At 32.3% G+C, this 17,427-nt stretch overlaps 1 pseudogene; it reads left to right on the top strand.

Moving 5' to 3' along the window:
* Nucleotides 1–5,412, top strand: LOC132799876 (NAD(P)H-quinone oxidoreductase subunit 1, chloroplastic-like; annotated as a pseudogene).
* Nucleotides 5,413–17,427: the final 12,015 nt, after the last annotated feature.

Raw genomic sequence — 17,427 nt, 5'->3', positions numbered from 1 at the left:
ATGAATATACCAGCTACAGGACACGACCTCATGGTAATAAATATGGGTCCCCACCACCCATCAATGCATGGTGTTCTTCGACTCATCGCTACTCTAGATGGTGAAGATGTTACTGATTGTGAACCAATATTGGGCTATTTACACCGAGGGATGGAAAAGATTGTGGAAAACCGAACAATTCTACAATATGTGCCTTATGTAATGCATTGGGATTATTTAGCTACTATGTTCACATAAGCAATAATCGTAAATGGCCCGGAGCAGTTGGGAAATATTCAAGTGTCTAAAAGAGCCAGCTATATCAGAGTAATTATGTGGAGTTGAGTCATATAGCTTCTCATCTGCTATGACTCGGCTCTTTTATGGCAGATATTGTTGCACAAACGCCTTTCTTCTATATTTTCTGAGAAAGAGAATTAATATATGATTTATTTGAAGCTGCCATCGGTATGAGAATGATGCATAATTATTTTCGTATCAAAGGAGTAGCTGCTGATCTACCTCATGGTTGGATAGATAAATGTTTGGATTTTTGTGATTATTTTTTTAACAGGAATCGCTGACTATCAAAAACTTATTACATGAAATCCTATTTTTTTAGAATGAGTTGAAGGAGCAGGCATTATTGGTACAAAGGAAGTAATAAATTAGGGTTTATTAGGACCAATGCTGTGGGCTTCCGCAATACAATGGGATCTTCATAAAGTTGATCATTATGAATGTTTTGATGAATTTGATTGGGAAGTCCAATGGCAAAAAGAAGGAGATTCGTTAGTTTGTTATCTAGTCCGAATTGCTGAAATGATAGAATCCATAAAAATTATTCAACAGGCTCTGGAAGGAATTTTAGGAAGGCATATGAGAATTTTGAAATCCAATACTTTGATAGAGAAAAGAATCCCAAATGGAATTATTTTTAATATCAATTTATAAGTAAAAAAACATTCTGCTACATTTGAATTACCAAAACAAGAACTCTATGTTAGAGTTGAAGGCCCAAAATGAGAATTGGGAATTTTTCTGATAGGGGATCAGGGTGGTTTTCCTTGGAGATGGAAAATTCACCCACCATGTTTTATCAATTTACAAATTCTTCCTCAGTTAGTTAAAAGATTGAAATTGGTTGATATTATGATGATACTAGGTAGCATAGATATCATTGTGGGAGAAGTTGATCCTTGAAATGATAAGTGATACGACAGAAGTACAAGATATCAATTCTTTTTCTAGATTGGAGTTTTTAAAAGAGGTCTATAGAATTATATGGCCTTTATTCCTATTTTTACTCTCGTATTGGGAATCATAATAGGCGTATTGGTAATTGTATGGTGAGAAAGAGAAATATCCATAGGATTGCAGCAACGTATTGGACCTGAATACGCTGGCCCTTTGGGAGTTCTTCAAGCTCTAGCAGATGGGACAAAACTTCTTTTCAAAGAAAATATTTTTCCATCAAGAGGAGATAGTCATTTATTCAGTATCGGACCGTCCATAGCAGTCATATCAATTTTAGTAAGCTCAATATCAGTGTTTCTCTATGGATTGCCATTTCCAGTATTGCTCCCATTGGACTTCTTATGTCAGGATACGGGTCAAATAATATATATTCCTTTTTAGGCGGTCTACAAGCTGCTGCTCAATCAATTAGTTATGAAATACCATTAACTTTATGTGTGTTATCAATATCTCTACGTATGATTCATTGAGACATAAATTTTTCTCTATTCCTGCCTTTCTATTCTTTCCTTTCTAGGAAAAGGGTAAAATGAATTGAGTAGATATCTTCATTTTTTTATTCATTTGTCAGATTGATGAAATAAATCAAATAGTTGGATAAGTGAAAGAAAACAACTTCTATATAAATTCACAGTAAAGATATTGAGTCTCATTTTCTATGTATAAGAGTTAGAGAGTTGAGCGGAAATAAATAGAAGTAGAAGATACCGTTTACCCAAAGATTGGTTGATTAGTCATCCTGACTTGAAATGGGCTCAAAAGATCAACCGTATTGAGTTTTCACTATCGTTTGTATGTATTTTCATAAATGTATTACCATAAAAGAAAAGGCGATTGAACAAAAATGAATGGATAGGTAGAAACACCAAGATACGCACACAATTAGTAATGTAGATCTTGTAAATTATCCAAAAGTAGACATTTCTACATAATATACAAAAATTACTAATTGGGGCTTTAAATTTGTAGAAGTTATAAGGCAGTACTCCCCACAATTCCGATCTAGAGTATGCTCCTATCCGTCGATTAAATAAATGACACTATTGGGAACGAAATAATCCCTCTTTTGATTTTGTAAGCCTTTTTTTTTTTCAAAAACAAAAAGAAGAATAGGAATAAAAAAAAAGAAAGGAGTACAAAAGAATAAACAAGATCTTTTTTTATTCTTTTTTTCTTATATCCAGATTTATATTGATATAGTTCGTGTCATAATTCATGAATTAATGTAATATATAATTCTTTTTTGTAAGTGAAAATGATGGGTTATTGATTTTTTTATGAGGAGTGTTTTATTGAAGAATCAAGTTATTACTCAACAAAGAAAAATTTAAATGATTATGGAAATTTTGAAAAGAAGGACGAGATCAATTCAGAAGTATTTTATTTATTTATTATTAATTCAATTTATTAATTTATTAAATTAGTAATAAATTGAATTCTTTATTATTAATTATTAATATTAATTATATTAATTATTTTTTTTATTAAAATTTATTAAAACATTACAAACAGAATTCAATTGGTCTAATTTTGGACCGTATGATAGATTTGAATCTTATCTATCGTATAACTAAGCATTGCAAGATAAAAGGGCTCAGTCCTTAGATTTTTTTATGGCCCTTCAAGAGCCGTATGAGGTGAAAATCGTATGTACGGTTTTGGAATAGCAATGGAAATAGTGATGGTACCGCCGACTATGATTATCTAATAGTTCAAGTACAGTTGATAAAGTTTAAGCGCAATCAAAATATGGTTTTAGGAGATGGAATTGGTGGCGTCAACCTATAGGGTTTATCTTTTTTCTAATTTCTTTCCTAGCACTATGTGAGAGATTGCCTTTTGATTTACCAGAAGCGGAAGATGAATTAGTAGCAGGTTATCAAACGAAATATTCGGGGATAAAATTTGGTTTATTTTATGTTGCTTCCTATCCAAGCATATTAGTTTCGTCATTATTTGTAACAGTTCTTTACTTTGGTGGTTGAAATATCTCTATTCCGTATATATTTTTTTCTGAGCTTTTTGAAATAAATCAACGATATGATGTTTTTGGGGCGACAATGGGTATCTTTATTACATTAGCTAAAACTTATTTATTTTTGTTCATTCCTATCATAACAAGATGGACATTACCTAGGCTAAGAATGGACCAACTATTGGATCTTGGATGGAAATTTCTTGTACCTATTTCTCTCGGTAATCTGTTATTAACAACTTCTTTCCAACTCTTTTCATTGTACAGGAACATGATATTTTATATTCACAACCTGGCTTAAACAATAGAAATAAAAAAACATCAAATTATTCATATATATTCTTGATATGTTCCCTATGGTAATTGGGTTCATGAATTATGGTCAACAAACAGTACAAGCTGCAAGGTACATTGGTTAAAGTTTCATGATTACTTTATCCCATGCAAATCGTTTACCTGTAACTATTCAATATCTTTATGAAAAATTAATCATCGTGGAGCATTCCTATGGTCGAATCCATTTTGAGTTTCATAAATGTATTGCTTGTGAAGTATGTGTTCATGTGTGTCCTATAGATTTACGCATCATTGATTGGAAATTGGAAATTGATATTTTCAAGAAACGATTCTTAATTACAATATTGATTTCAGAATCTGTATATTTTGTGGTAACTCCGTTGAGTATTGTCCAACAAATTGTTCATCAATGATTGAAGAATATGAACTTTCTACTTATGATCATCATGAATTAAATTATAATCAAATTGCTTTGGGTTGTTTACCAACATCAGTAATTGACGATTATACAATTCGAACAATTTTGAATTCGCCTCAAATAAAAAATAAGTAACTCCTTTGATTTAAGAAAAGTTTTGAATTACTAAGTACTTAGGTTACTTTTGTTTTGTTTGATCACACCCTACAAATCCCAACTATTCATTAGTTGATCATAATCATGTCTTAATTTGGATTGAAATTTTAGTAATTAATGTCTATATAATTATTTCGAAAGATAGTTTCAGATTTGCACTACTCTTTCTTTCAGATAAAGAATGAAATTTGTCCAATATCTGTACCCACATTATTTCACATCCCTAAGGATTTCATTCAATTAGGAATTGATTATAAATCATAAAAAAGAAAAAATTCAGGTCGAGTCTCAATAAGGTCATGAAAAAGATTTCAATTTTTTATCTTTGTTTTTTTTTTTTTTTTTACATATAATTGATTTGCCTGGACCAATACATGATTTTCTTTTAGTCTTTATGGGATTAGGTCTTATATTACGAGGTATAGGAGTAGTATTATTTACCAACCCAATTTATTCTGCTTTTACATTGGGACTTGTTCTTGTTTGTATATCCTTATTCTATATTCTATTATACTCCTATTTTGTAGTTGCAGCACAACTCCTTATTTACGGGGGAGCCATAAATGTTTTAACCATATTTGCTGTGATGTTCATGAATGGTTCAGAATATTACAAAGATTTTAATCTTTGGACTGTTGGGGATGGGGTTACTTTGCTGGTTTATACAAGTATTTTGGTTTTACTAATGAGTACTATTATAGATACGTCATGGTACGGGATTATTTGGACTACAAGATCAAACCAAATTACAGAGCAAGATTTGATAAGTAATAATCAACAAATTGGAATTCATTTATCAACATATTTTTTTTCTTCCCTTTGAAACTTTAGTGTATGTTGTCACATCTATTTCTCTTCAATTCTAATTAAAGATTGTTTATGTTGAAAATAGAAATTCTTTTATTAGATCTATTACCAATCTATTTATTTGTTCTTCACCTTTTAGATTCTAGTAAGTTGAATCCGTTGAATTGTTGTTCATATTATATTGAAATAAATCAAAATTTAATTGATAAGGAGTTGGTCAATGATGCTCGAACATGTACTTATTTTGAGTGCCTACTTATTTTCAATTGGTACTATGGATTGATCACAAGCTGCAATATGGTTAGAGGCCTTATGTGTCTTAAACTTATACTGAATGCAGTTAATATAAATTATGTAACATTTTTTTATTTTTTTGATAGTCGCCAATTAAAAGGTAATATTTTTTCAATTTTTGTTAACTATTGCAGCTATTGAAGCAGCTATTGGACTGGCTATTGTTTCGTCAATTTATCGTAATAGAAAATCAACTCGTATTATTCAATCTAATTTGTTGAATAAGTAATATTAATCATAGAAATTAGAAGATTCACAAATTCGAATAAGCATGTATTATACACAATGTAGGATCATGTTTGCAAAAAAGTAAGAAATCAAAGTATCTTGGCTCCTTTACATGAGTCGGTCTAGAAGTAGATTGATTAAAAAAATTCTAGTAAATCATTGATTCATCTGGTGTCTAAATATATAATTTATTTATAAATTTACTAGATCAAAAATTTAGAATATTCAAAAAATTTATAGATCCAATGTGACATTCAGTAAAGATTTATGATACATGTATAGGATGTACTCAATGTGTCTGAGCCCCCATAGATGTATTAGAAATGATACCTTAGGACGGGTGTAAAGCTAAGCAAATCAATTCTACTCCAAGAACAAAGGACTGTGTCGGTTGTAAACGATGTGAATCCGCCTGTCCAATAGATTTCTTAAGTGTTTGAGTTTATTTATGGCATGAAACAACTCGAAGTATGGGGCTAGCTTATTGATATATTTCAGAAAACCTTACTTGAATATATTTAATTTTTTTTTTTTTACCAACAAAAAACCGAGCTCTAAATAATATATTTTATTTTATACTTTTGAGCATGGGTTTTTCTGGTCCAAGTGTATCTTGTTTTTACCATGAATGATCTTCCTTAGTTAACAATAGTTGTAGTTTTGCCAATAGCCACGGGTTCTGTAATTTTCTTTCTCCCTTATAGAGGGAATAAGGTAACTAGGTGGTATACTATTTGTATATGAATAATAGAACTCCTTCTAATAACCTATACATTTTGGTATCATTTCCAATTGGACGATCCATTAATCCAACTTACAGACAATTATAAATGGATCCATTTTTTATTTATTTTTATTGGAGATTGGGAATAGATGGAATTTCTATAAAACCTACTTTACTGACAGGATTTATCACTACTTTAGCTACTTTAGTAGCCTGGCCGGTTACTAGAGATTCCTGATTATTCCATTTCTTGATGTTAGTAATGTATAGAGGTCAAATAGGACCATTTTCTTCTCAAGACCTTTTACTTTTTTTCATCCTATGGGAGTTAGAATTAATTCCAGTTTATCTACTTCTATCCATATGAGGCAAAAAGAAACATTTGTATTCAACTATAAAATTTATTTTGTACACTACAGGAGCTTCTGTTTTTTGATTAATAGGAGCTCGGGTATTGGTTTATATGGTTGATGTGATTCCGCCCGAGCCCGCTCAACCGATAACCCGCTGGGCTGCTGACTCGACACGGATGAAGACTAGGCCAATCACAAAAGCTCAAATTAAGAGATTTAAGGACAAACTGGGAGTATTTATACAGGGGATAATCAATCTCAACAGAGCTTGTCCATACTTGAAGATACAAAGCCTATTCTAAGCATCCAAGTGGTGGAAGCCGATACGGACCCGGGTGACGGTTTTGGTACATTTTTGGAGTCCGGGAAGTATGAAATGGTTCCAATGATTTATGGGTTCAATACATATGCCTAAGAGGTCATGGAATCAAGTTAAAGCAGCCTCAAATGCAATCAAAAAGGGCTTGTACGGATAGCATCAACAATTTGGCCGAATTTGCTGTATTGCTTGCTGACTTTACTGTATTTTACTGTTTTAGCCTTTTCTTATTTTTCCAATCATGGGCAACGTGTGGGACTTCATATTCAGCTTATTTGGCATCCTACAAAACATCTAGAAGTTGATTTGAAGCTCAAAGAGGTCAAAGATTGATCAAAGTCAACTTGATCAAAAAGGCTAGCATTTTTAGTTTCCTAATTTGTTTTTACTTTTTGTTTTAGGAAACTACCATTACTTTTTGGCTTTTATTTATTTATTTTCTGGAAAAATAACTTTAGGAAGGTTTTTATTTTATTCTTTCCATTGTAAATTAATTAATTCCTATTTTAATATAAAGGAATTAATTAATCAAACTTAGATTAGGAAATGAAGTATAGTTTCAGCCAACTAGGTTTCTTTATGTGTGGTGGCTGGTTTTCTTTATTTTTAGGGTTTTATTTCGTGGCTTTGTAGCCTATTTAAAGGCTTAGTTTTATCAATAAGAATACAACTTTGATTTGATTAAGAAAATACTTGTGAGATTAATTATCTCTTTGTTCTTTGAGAACACCTAAAACACCATTAGAGAATTGGTTGTTTTAGCTTGACTTATCAATAGGTTTTCCATCCCCTATTGTGGCGTCTACATTATACCAAGGTTTCTAACCACAGGTTGGTTAGGGGTTGAGGTCCATTCCATTAGAACTTGAACTTAATTAAAGATCCAGGCTAATATAATACGGGTTTAGGAGCAGGTCGTCCTAGGTTCGTATCAATGGTTCTAATGAACCAACATTAAATTTTGAAACATCAGCTGATCAATTGTATCCTGTAACACTGGAAATCAATTTTTTTTTATTGCTTTTATTGTCAAATCAACAATTATACACTTACATACATGGTTACCAAACACCCATGGAAAGGCACATTACAGTACTTTTATGCTTCTAGCTGGAATATTATTAAAAATGGGAGCGTATGGAGTGGTTCGAATAAATATGCAATTATTACCTCATGCTCATTCTGTCTTTTCTCCTTGGTTGATCATAGTAGGCATAATTCAAATAATCTACGTAGCTCCAACATCTCTAGGGCAACTTAATTTAAAAAAAAGAATAGCTTATTCCTCCATATCTCATATGGGTTTCATAATTATAGCAATTGGTTCTATAAACGATACAGGACTCAATGGAGCCATTTTACAAATAATCTCTCATGGATTTATTGGTGTTGCACTTTTTTTCTTGGAAGGAATGAGTTATGATAGAATACATCTTGTTTATCCCGAGGAAATGGGTAGGATCGCAATTCAAAAAATATTTATGACTTTCAGTATCTTATCGATGGCTTCTCTTGCATTACCGAGTATGAGCGGTTTTGTTGCAGAATTTATAGTATTTTTTGGAATACTCACTAGCCAAAAATATCTTTTAATTACAAAAATAGTAATTACTTTTGTAATGGCAAATGGAATGATATTAGCTTATATTTACTCATTATCCATGTTATGTAAGATGTTCTATGGATACAAGATTTTTAATGCTCGAAACTCTTATTTTTTCGATTATGAGCCACGGGAGCTATTTGTTTTGCTCTTTATACTGCTACCTGTAATAGATATTGGGATTTATCCGGATTTCATTTTCTCACTATCAATTGATGAAGACGAAGCTATTCTATTTAATTTTTTTAATTGATAGTTTTCCTTAGTAAACAAACCAAAACATCAAACAAAAATCCTATGATTGTGAAAACCGTTCCTTGTAAAATAAGAAAAAAATTTATTTTTTCTTCTCATAAGTTTAACTAACTAAAATAAAAAAAAATATGAATTGTAATTCTATTTTAACCAGATATGCAAGCCATTAAGAAACCTTTGAATCATTTACATTACATGATTCAAAGGTTTCTCAATGGCTTACACGAAGTTTTCTTATATATATGCTTACATTGTCCTAGGTTTGTATTCGTCAAGCCCTTTCTTCAATTCAATTCGATATTGATGTAAATGAACCATAACTATGCAACCATATTCCTAATAATTAACTCCAAAATAGCATATCCAAATCATAGGAAATCCCATCGATGCCATAATTGTGGAATTTACACTTTTAAAATTTGTTCAAGTATGTAAGTAAATCGCAAATATGGTCCAAGTAATAAATGCCCAAGTCTCATTAGGATCCTAATTCCAATATGATCCTCATGCTTCATTAGCCCACACCACTCCCGAAAGGATACCTATGGTTAAAAAGATAAACCCGAGGCCAATAATACGATAGCTCCAAAGATCTGTAATAATTCCGAGAAGAAAGAAATGAAGTGGTTTGTAAAACATCGTTTCTTTCGTTGACGTATTGAATCTCACCAAAAGAAAGTGGATCATTTACGAAATTGTTGATTTTACTAAAAATCCTTATTAGTTTTCAAAATGTAATGACTAAAAGAGCTACTAATAATAACAATCCGCATAAAAAAGCTACATAGCCTAATACCATCTTACAGCTGTACATCATTAATGAATGGGATTGAAGAGCCAAGACTAATATTGTGGATTGATGCATTTCAGTTAAAAGACCCGAAGTAGCAAAGCCTTGGTTAAAAATAGCACTTGGGGCGGTTATTGCATTCAAAGTAACACAATTTTTTTGTTTTTTAAAATAGGGAACCTGATGAATAATGAAAAAACTCCATGAAAGAAAGATTAATGATTCATATAAGTTACTTAATGGTAAATGTCCCAAATAAATCCACCGGGTAACTAATAATCCTGTTATATAGAAAAAAGTACCCATCATGCCCTTTTTTGATGAATCATATAGGCCTACAATTTCATCAACTAATAAGGTTAATAAATGAATTGCAATCACAATTGAAATGATCGAAAAGGATATATGAGTTAATATATGCTCTCAAGTTGAAATATCATAAATTTTAAAAATTAAAAATGGGGTACCTCAATTATAGGAATGGAAATCAAGAATTGATTTCATTATAGAAATTAAGAATTGATTTCATTATAGGACTTACTCTTTTAGAAGATGCCATGCTGCCACTTGAACTCGAACCAAGATGCTCTAGCACTGCTTCCTAAGAGCAGCGTGTCTACTGATTTCATCATAGCGGCTTGCTCGAAATCATAATAACCTATTTTTATTCAATTGTCGAGATTAAAGGAAACAATTCAATGCACTATATTTTAGGAAACGTTAAAATTGATGATTAAAAAAAACTTTTTGAAAATTTCAAAATTAAGGATTTAAATGTATCATTTTCAACAAGAATCGTTATTTTTCTCAGTATATCATTATATTTAGTATTAGGGTGTAAGTTTTATTTAACTTAACACTGGGGTTTTCCTAGAGCACAAGAGCTAGGGTAAACTCGTCAGCTGGATACCTATAATAGAGAGTTTAAGGGGGGAATATATATCACTTTCCAAGGGGACCGAGAAAAAGGGAAGGAGATATGGAGCCAATGAGTGGCAATTGGTTCAGTGGTGCTATAAAAAACGGCCTTCTATGTGCTATAGTACTCTAAATATATTAGAATATGAATATATATTATAAAAATAATATAAATAGAAAAGACAAATCTTTGTTATTATTGAATTATCAAATCGGTGGGGAAAATAAGAATCCCCACCTTGAAAATTATAAAACATACTTAAAGGAAAGGTGAAATCTTGTGCTTGCTTTTACTATTTTTTCAAACAAAAAAAAAAAATACCGTTTTTAGATTTTCAAATTTCAGTTAACACAAAATTCTTATTCGACTATAAGAGCAAAACAACTTCAATTAATTTAATATTTCTATTGATCGGATCAAACCATTAAAGAATATAAATTATTCCTTTTATTACTTTAATTGTTTTAACTTTGATAAATTATCAATTTTTTTTTACTTTTATAACTTATAAAATATAAAATAAAAATCAAACTAAAAAAAAAGAAAACTAAAACTAGATTACTTTTCTAGTCAAATCAATTCAGATTTTTCCCAATTTTGGATTATTTAGTTGTTGCATAAAAAAAACTTTTTTAATTCCTCGTAGAAAGAGATTTTGCTAATGAAAAAGCTTTCAATGCTACTGAATATCCCTTCCTTTTCCAAATATTTTTCCGAATGCGTTTTTTTGATATAGAGGTGCACTTTTTTGGAATTGCCATTAAAAAATTCTAATAGGTTATTCATTACCAGGGTTAAATGTCAAAGACATCTATTGTTCAAAACCAGTTGCTCTTTACCATTAATTATAATTGTCGATCTATTTATTTTCTAGATTGTACTTCCTTTATAAAAATATGGATCTAGAAAAATCGTATAAAATATTACTAGCAACATAAACAATATGGTGGTTTTTAAAAACTAAATACAAAATTTTGTTATTTGTTTTTTTTTTCTATTCCATACAATTTGATACAACATATAGAAGAAAGATTTGAATTTATTTTATTGGTACTTTTATATCTTCGTTGAAATTGATATCTTCTATATCTATAGAATCTACTATGAAATAGAACTAGAATTGATTGGAGTTGATATGAGAAAAAAAACAAATACATAGAAAAAAACATGTGCCTTTCTATCTCTATCTAGTTATTTATTAATTTTTTTTTTTGTCATCCAAAATTTTATACATGGAATAAAATACATCAAAATGTTTAATAACCCAACCCCTATCTTTATTCAAAAAAAAAAAAGAAACTTTAGTAATTTGTTTCTATTAATTATTCATTTTATTCAATTGGTTAAGCTTGATAAATGAGTAAATCTAATTAAAATTTAAAAATTAGAATGAAACTAGTAGTTAATCTGTGAAAAGATAAAGGATAGATGGTTTTATAAAAGCTATTTTAGGAATTCCTTTTTTAAATTTTATATAAAGTCACGTGTTGGAGTCATAGTTTCTTTATCATAACCTTTTCGACAAATGTCTTTTATTGGAATAGAAGACAATCAATCGGTTCAAATTCATTACTGATTCTGAATAATCCAACTAAAAGCAAAACAAATAACTTTCATTTTATAAGTTAAATTAGGGTTATTTATGCTTCATATCACAATAAAAAACTGTTTTTGGTGAAATATTTTATCCTTGCTCTATATATATAAATAATTTATTGTAATACGTAATAGTAAAAAATAAATAAATTTCAATCTTTTGTATCTTCATAAAATTTGCCTTAATAATTTAATAAAAAAATGTATTTCTTTTTCACTAGTAACGTGGTCATATCATTTGACCAACTCTAACCTCTTGATTTGAAATATTTGAGGTAGTTGAGAAAGATTCAGAATAATTAAAGCTAGAAAATTCTATTTCAGTTTTGTATATCTTAACTTTTTTATTAATTGACCCTTTTCAAAAGAAATAAAAGCCCATTAGCATAAACAATTAATTAAGATAAAAATATTGTTTTTTATGGAATACACATGTCAATATTCATGGATCATAACTTTCATTTGCCCTCCCTAGTCGTTTGGGGTTAAGAAGATGTGAAAGTGCCTCTCTCTATATAAGAACAGTTCCGAGGTGTGAAGTGGGAGAGAAGGGATTTCATAATTGGGGTTTTGAATAAGATGACCATTTCATTTTTCATTTTTTTTTTCATATTGAAAAAATAAAGTAATAAGAATGAGAGGTATTAAGCTTTTTATCATCCTGGTGTTGAGCTGTTTTTCCGCAGAACCTCCCCTACAGTATCGTCACAGCAGTAGAGTTTAACCACCAAGTTTAGGATGGATTGGTGTGGTTCCTCTACACCTAAGACACCAGAATATTGAACCATGAACAAAGAAAGGCATGAGAGAAAAGCATATTGGCTAGTGATTGTGAGGCCCCAATTCTTGACTGGAGGGGACACCAAAGGCCTCTACCTTTCCATCCCTTGGATAGATAAAGAGCGAGCGTAGAGCTTTTAGTTTTTTCATGTTGTCAAAGAGTTGAACAGTGGTTTTTTTATGTTGTCAAAGAGTTGAACAATGAAAATAGATGGCGGGTACCTGATCGAATTGATCACGCCATGTAGGAACAAGGTTCAAGTCTACCGATCTATTAGGATAAACGGCTAGTCTCGCTGTGACCTTCTCTTGAATTCTCAAAACTTCTATCGCTCCACCCCCGTAGGGGTAGAAAACCCATCGCTGTCTTGGCTGTGCTACCAGAAGCTCTAGGGAAGTCAGAATAGGAGAGCACTCATCTTGGGGTGGGCTTACTACTTAGATGCTTCCAGCAGTTATCCGCTCCACACTTGGCTACCCAGCATTTACCGTGGGCATGATAACAGGTACACTAGAGGTGCGTCCTTCCAGGTCCTCTCGTACTAGGGAAAGGTGATGCGAATCCGCCAAAAACCATACAACCGACAACCGGCTGGGGTGCCGATCCGTTATAGATGAAGGTGGGACCGATCACTAGAGCCCTAGCCAAGAAGTTCAAGGACAATCTTGCTGTCTTTATACAAGGAATAAGTCATAGTCAAGAGGGTTTGGCCATATATAAAGAACGAAGGCCTGTTTTACTCATACCAGTAATAGAAGCCAAAACGGGCCGGGTGGCGATTTTGGTACATTTTGGAGTCCGAGAAGCATGAAATGGTTCGAATGCTTTATGGGTTCAATACATATGCCTAAGAGGTCATGGAATCATGTTAAAACAGCCTCAAATGCAATCAAAAAGGGCTTGTACAGACAGCATCAACAATTTGGCCGAATTTGCTATATTGCTTGCTGGCTTTACTGTATTTTACTGTATTAGCCTTTTCTTATTTTTCCAAGCCTGGGTAACGTGTGGGACTTCATATTCAGCTTATTTTTCATCCTACAAAGCATCTAGAAGTTGATTTGGAGCTTAAAGAGGTCAAAGATTGATCAAAGTCAACTTGATCAAAAGGCTAGCATTTTTAGTTTCCTAATTTGTTTTTACATTTTGTTTTAGGAAACTACCATTACTTTTTGGCTTTTATTTATTTGTTTTCTAGACACAAAACTTTAGGAAGGTTTTTATTTTATTCTTTCCATTGTAAATTAATTAATTCCTAATTTAATATAAAGGAATTAATTAATCACATTTAGATTAGGAAAGGAAGTATAGTTTCGGCCAACTAGGTTTCTTTATGTGTGGTGGCTGGTTTTCTTTATTTTTAGGGTTTTATTTCATGGATTTGTAGCCTATTTAAGGGCTTATTTTTCAATATGAAGGGAACTTTGATTTGATTAAGAAAATACTTGTGAGATTAATTATCTCTTTGTTCTTTGAGAACACCTAAAACACCATTAGAGAATTGGTTGTTTTAGCAAGGTAAAATTAGATCCTAAACCTTCTAGAACTCATGATGTTGTGTGTTTTAAGTACCAGGGAGGAGGACACATTGATAGCCAATTCCCGAATAGAAGAATCATGGTGTTAAAGGGCAATGGCGAGCTAGAATCGGAAGGTGAAGAAAGTGAGGATGAAGCCAAGCAAGAGGAGGAGGACTTGGAGGATGAACCTGAAACCTTGCAAACATCCAATGCTGAATTAAACTTGCTTTCTAGGAGAGTACTTGCTGCATTCAAAGATGAGGATGAAATTCAAAGAGAGAACATCTTCCACACCCGATGTGAAGTTCAAGGTAAGATTTGTAGTATGATTATTGATAGTAGAAGTTGTACTAATGTAATAAGTAACCTTGTAGTTGATAAATTGGGCTAAAAAACAATAAAACATCCTGAACCATATAGATTTTAATGGCTTAATGATAGTGGTGAGATGAAAGTAAACAAACAAGCCAAAGTAAAATTTAGTATAGGTAGATATGAGGATGTAGTGTTATGTGATATTGTACCCATGATTGCTGGACATATACTATTAGGTAGGCCATAGCAATTTGATAAAGATGCTACTCATTTTGGTCGAGAAAATAGTATTGTTTTCAAGTTTAAAGGGAAGAAGTTCAAGCTGGAACCATTATCTCCTAAAGAGGTTTACAAAGACCAATTACAAATGCAACAAAGGAGAAAAGCCGAAAAGCTCAAGGAAAAAGCAAGTATGGCACCAACGGCTTCACCATTTTTTCAAGAAGGTAAGAATGAGGTTGCTGATCAAGGTAAGGTTTCTAAGACTCATATTGAGTGGAAAGATCAAGGAAAAACCAAAAGAGAGGGGAAAGAAAGTGGAAAAACCGAGAGATTGGAGAAGGAAGGGAAATCCAAAGGTTTGTGCCAATCCAAGGGGGAAAAAGAAAAAGAAAGAAAAGAAAGGTCAAGTAGCAACTTTTATTTGAGTTTTGGGGATATTAATAAGGTTATTGAGTGTAAGAAACCTTTGCTGGTCATGAATTATAATGAAAATTATTTTAATGAGCAAACTAACTTTGAAGAACTTGAATTGCCAAGTTCAATGATTTCTCTTTTGAAGGAATTTGGAGATGTCTTCCCAAATGAAATTCCAAGTGGACTACCATCCAATCAAGAGGGAAAAGGTGAGCTTGCTGTCCAAGGTAAGTCTTCTAATACTCAGGTTGTGTGGAAAAATTTTATTAAAACCAAGAGTGAGAAATTTGGTGCAAAAGCCGAGAGTGAGGAAGGTGAGATGGCCGTGAGTGGGAAAGGAAAAGGAAGACAAGAATGGAAAAATATGAATTTTTATCATAGATTTGGTGATGTTAATAAAGTAATTATGAATAAGAAATCATTGCTGACCATGAATTTTAAAGATACTTATTTAAAGATGTCTTTATTGCATAGAACTTTATCTGCATTGTTGAGAGCTTTACTTAGTGGCAATTTGAAAATTTGGGAAATATTGTTTGCTAACTTTAAAAAGTGTAATTTTTACCATAATGAGCATGTATTTCTAGATTTTGTTGTAATAGTGTTTGACCCAGGAAAGTTGGTTTGGTTGCACTTACGAAAGGAAAGGTTTCCTAAACAAAGAAAGTCAAAGCTCATGCCGCCTATGGATGGACTTTTTCAAGTTTTGGAGCGGATAAAGGACAATGCCTACAAACTTGATCTACCGGGTGAGTATAATGTTAGTGCTACTTTAAATGTTGCTGATTTGAGGACAAATCCTTTTCAAGAGGAGGGGAATGATGCGAATTCGCCCGAACCCATACAACCGACAACCTGCTAGGGTGCCGATCCATTATGGATGAAGGTGGGACTGATCACTAGAGCCCTAGCCAAGAAGTTCAAGGACAATCTTACTGTATTTATACAAGGAATGAGTCATAGTCAAGAGGGGTTGGCCATATCTAAAGAACCAAGGCCTGTTTTACTCATACAAGCAATAGAAGCCAAAACGGGCCGGGTGGCGGTTTTGGTACATTTGGAGTCCGGGAAGCATCAAATGGTTCCAATGCTTTATGGGTTCAATACATATGCCTAAGAGGTCATGGAAGGAAGTTAAATCAGCCTCAAATGCAATAAAAAAGGGCTTGTATGGACAGCATCAACAATTTGCCCGAATTTGCTATATTGCTTGCTGGCTTTACTGTATTTTACTGTATTAGCCTTTTCTTATTTTTCCAAGCATGGGTAACGTGTGGGACTTCATATTCAGCTTATTTGGCATCCTAAAAAGCATCTAGAAGCTGATTTGAAGCTCAAAGAGGTCAAAGATTGATCAAAGTCAACTTGATCGAAAGGCTAGCATTTTTAGTTTCCTAATTTGTTTTTACTTTTTGTTTTAGGAAACTACCTTTACTTTTTCGCTTTTATTTATTTATTTTCTGAAAAAATAAGTTTAGGAAGGTTTTTATTTTATTCTTTCCATTGTAAATTAATTAATTTCTAATTTAATATAAAGGAATTAATTAATCAAACTTAGATTAGGAAAGGAAGTATAGTTTCGGCCAACTAGGTTTCTTTATGTGTGGTGGCCGGTTTTCTTTATTTTTAGGGTTTTATTTCGTGGCTTTGTAGCCTATTTAAAGGCTTATTTTTCAATATTAAGGGAACTTTGATTTGATTAAGAAAATACTTGTGAGATTAATTATCTCTTTGTTCTTTGAGAACACTTAAAACACCATTAGAGAATTGGTTGTTTTAGCTTGACTTATCAATAGGTTTTCCATCCCCTATTGTGGCGTCTATATTATACCAAGGTTTCTAACCATAGATTGGTTAGGGGTTGAGGTCAATTCCATTAAAACTTGAACTTAATTAAGATTTGGGCTGATATAATACGGGTTTAGGAGCAGGTCGTCCTAGGTTCGTATCAAAAGGTCCTCTCAATGATGTTGTGAACCCAGGTCATGTACCGCTTTAATGGGTGAACAGCCCAACCCTTTGAACATACTACAGCCCCAAGTGGCGAAGAGCCGACATTGGGGTGCCAAACCTTCCCATCGATGTGAGCTATTGTTGAATATCAGCCTGTTATCCCTAGAGTAACTTTTATCCGTTGAGCGACGGCCTTTCCACTCGACACCGTCGGATCACTAAGGCCATTCGTATTGCGAGAATCCTTAATTC

This window comes from Ziziphus jujuba, chromosome 11 (assembly GCF_031755915.1).
Source record: "Ziziphus jujuba cultivar Dongzao chromosome 11, ASM3175591v1".
Classification (NCBI taxonomy): Eukaryota; Viridiplantae; Streptophyta; class Magnoliopsida; order Rosales; family Rhamnaceae; genus Ziziphus; species Ziziphus jujuba.
This window is presented reverse-complemented; position numbering and strand designations above follow the sequence as displayed.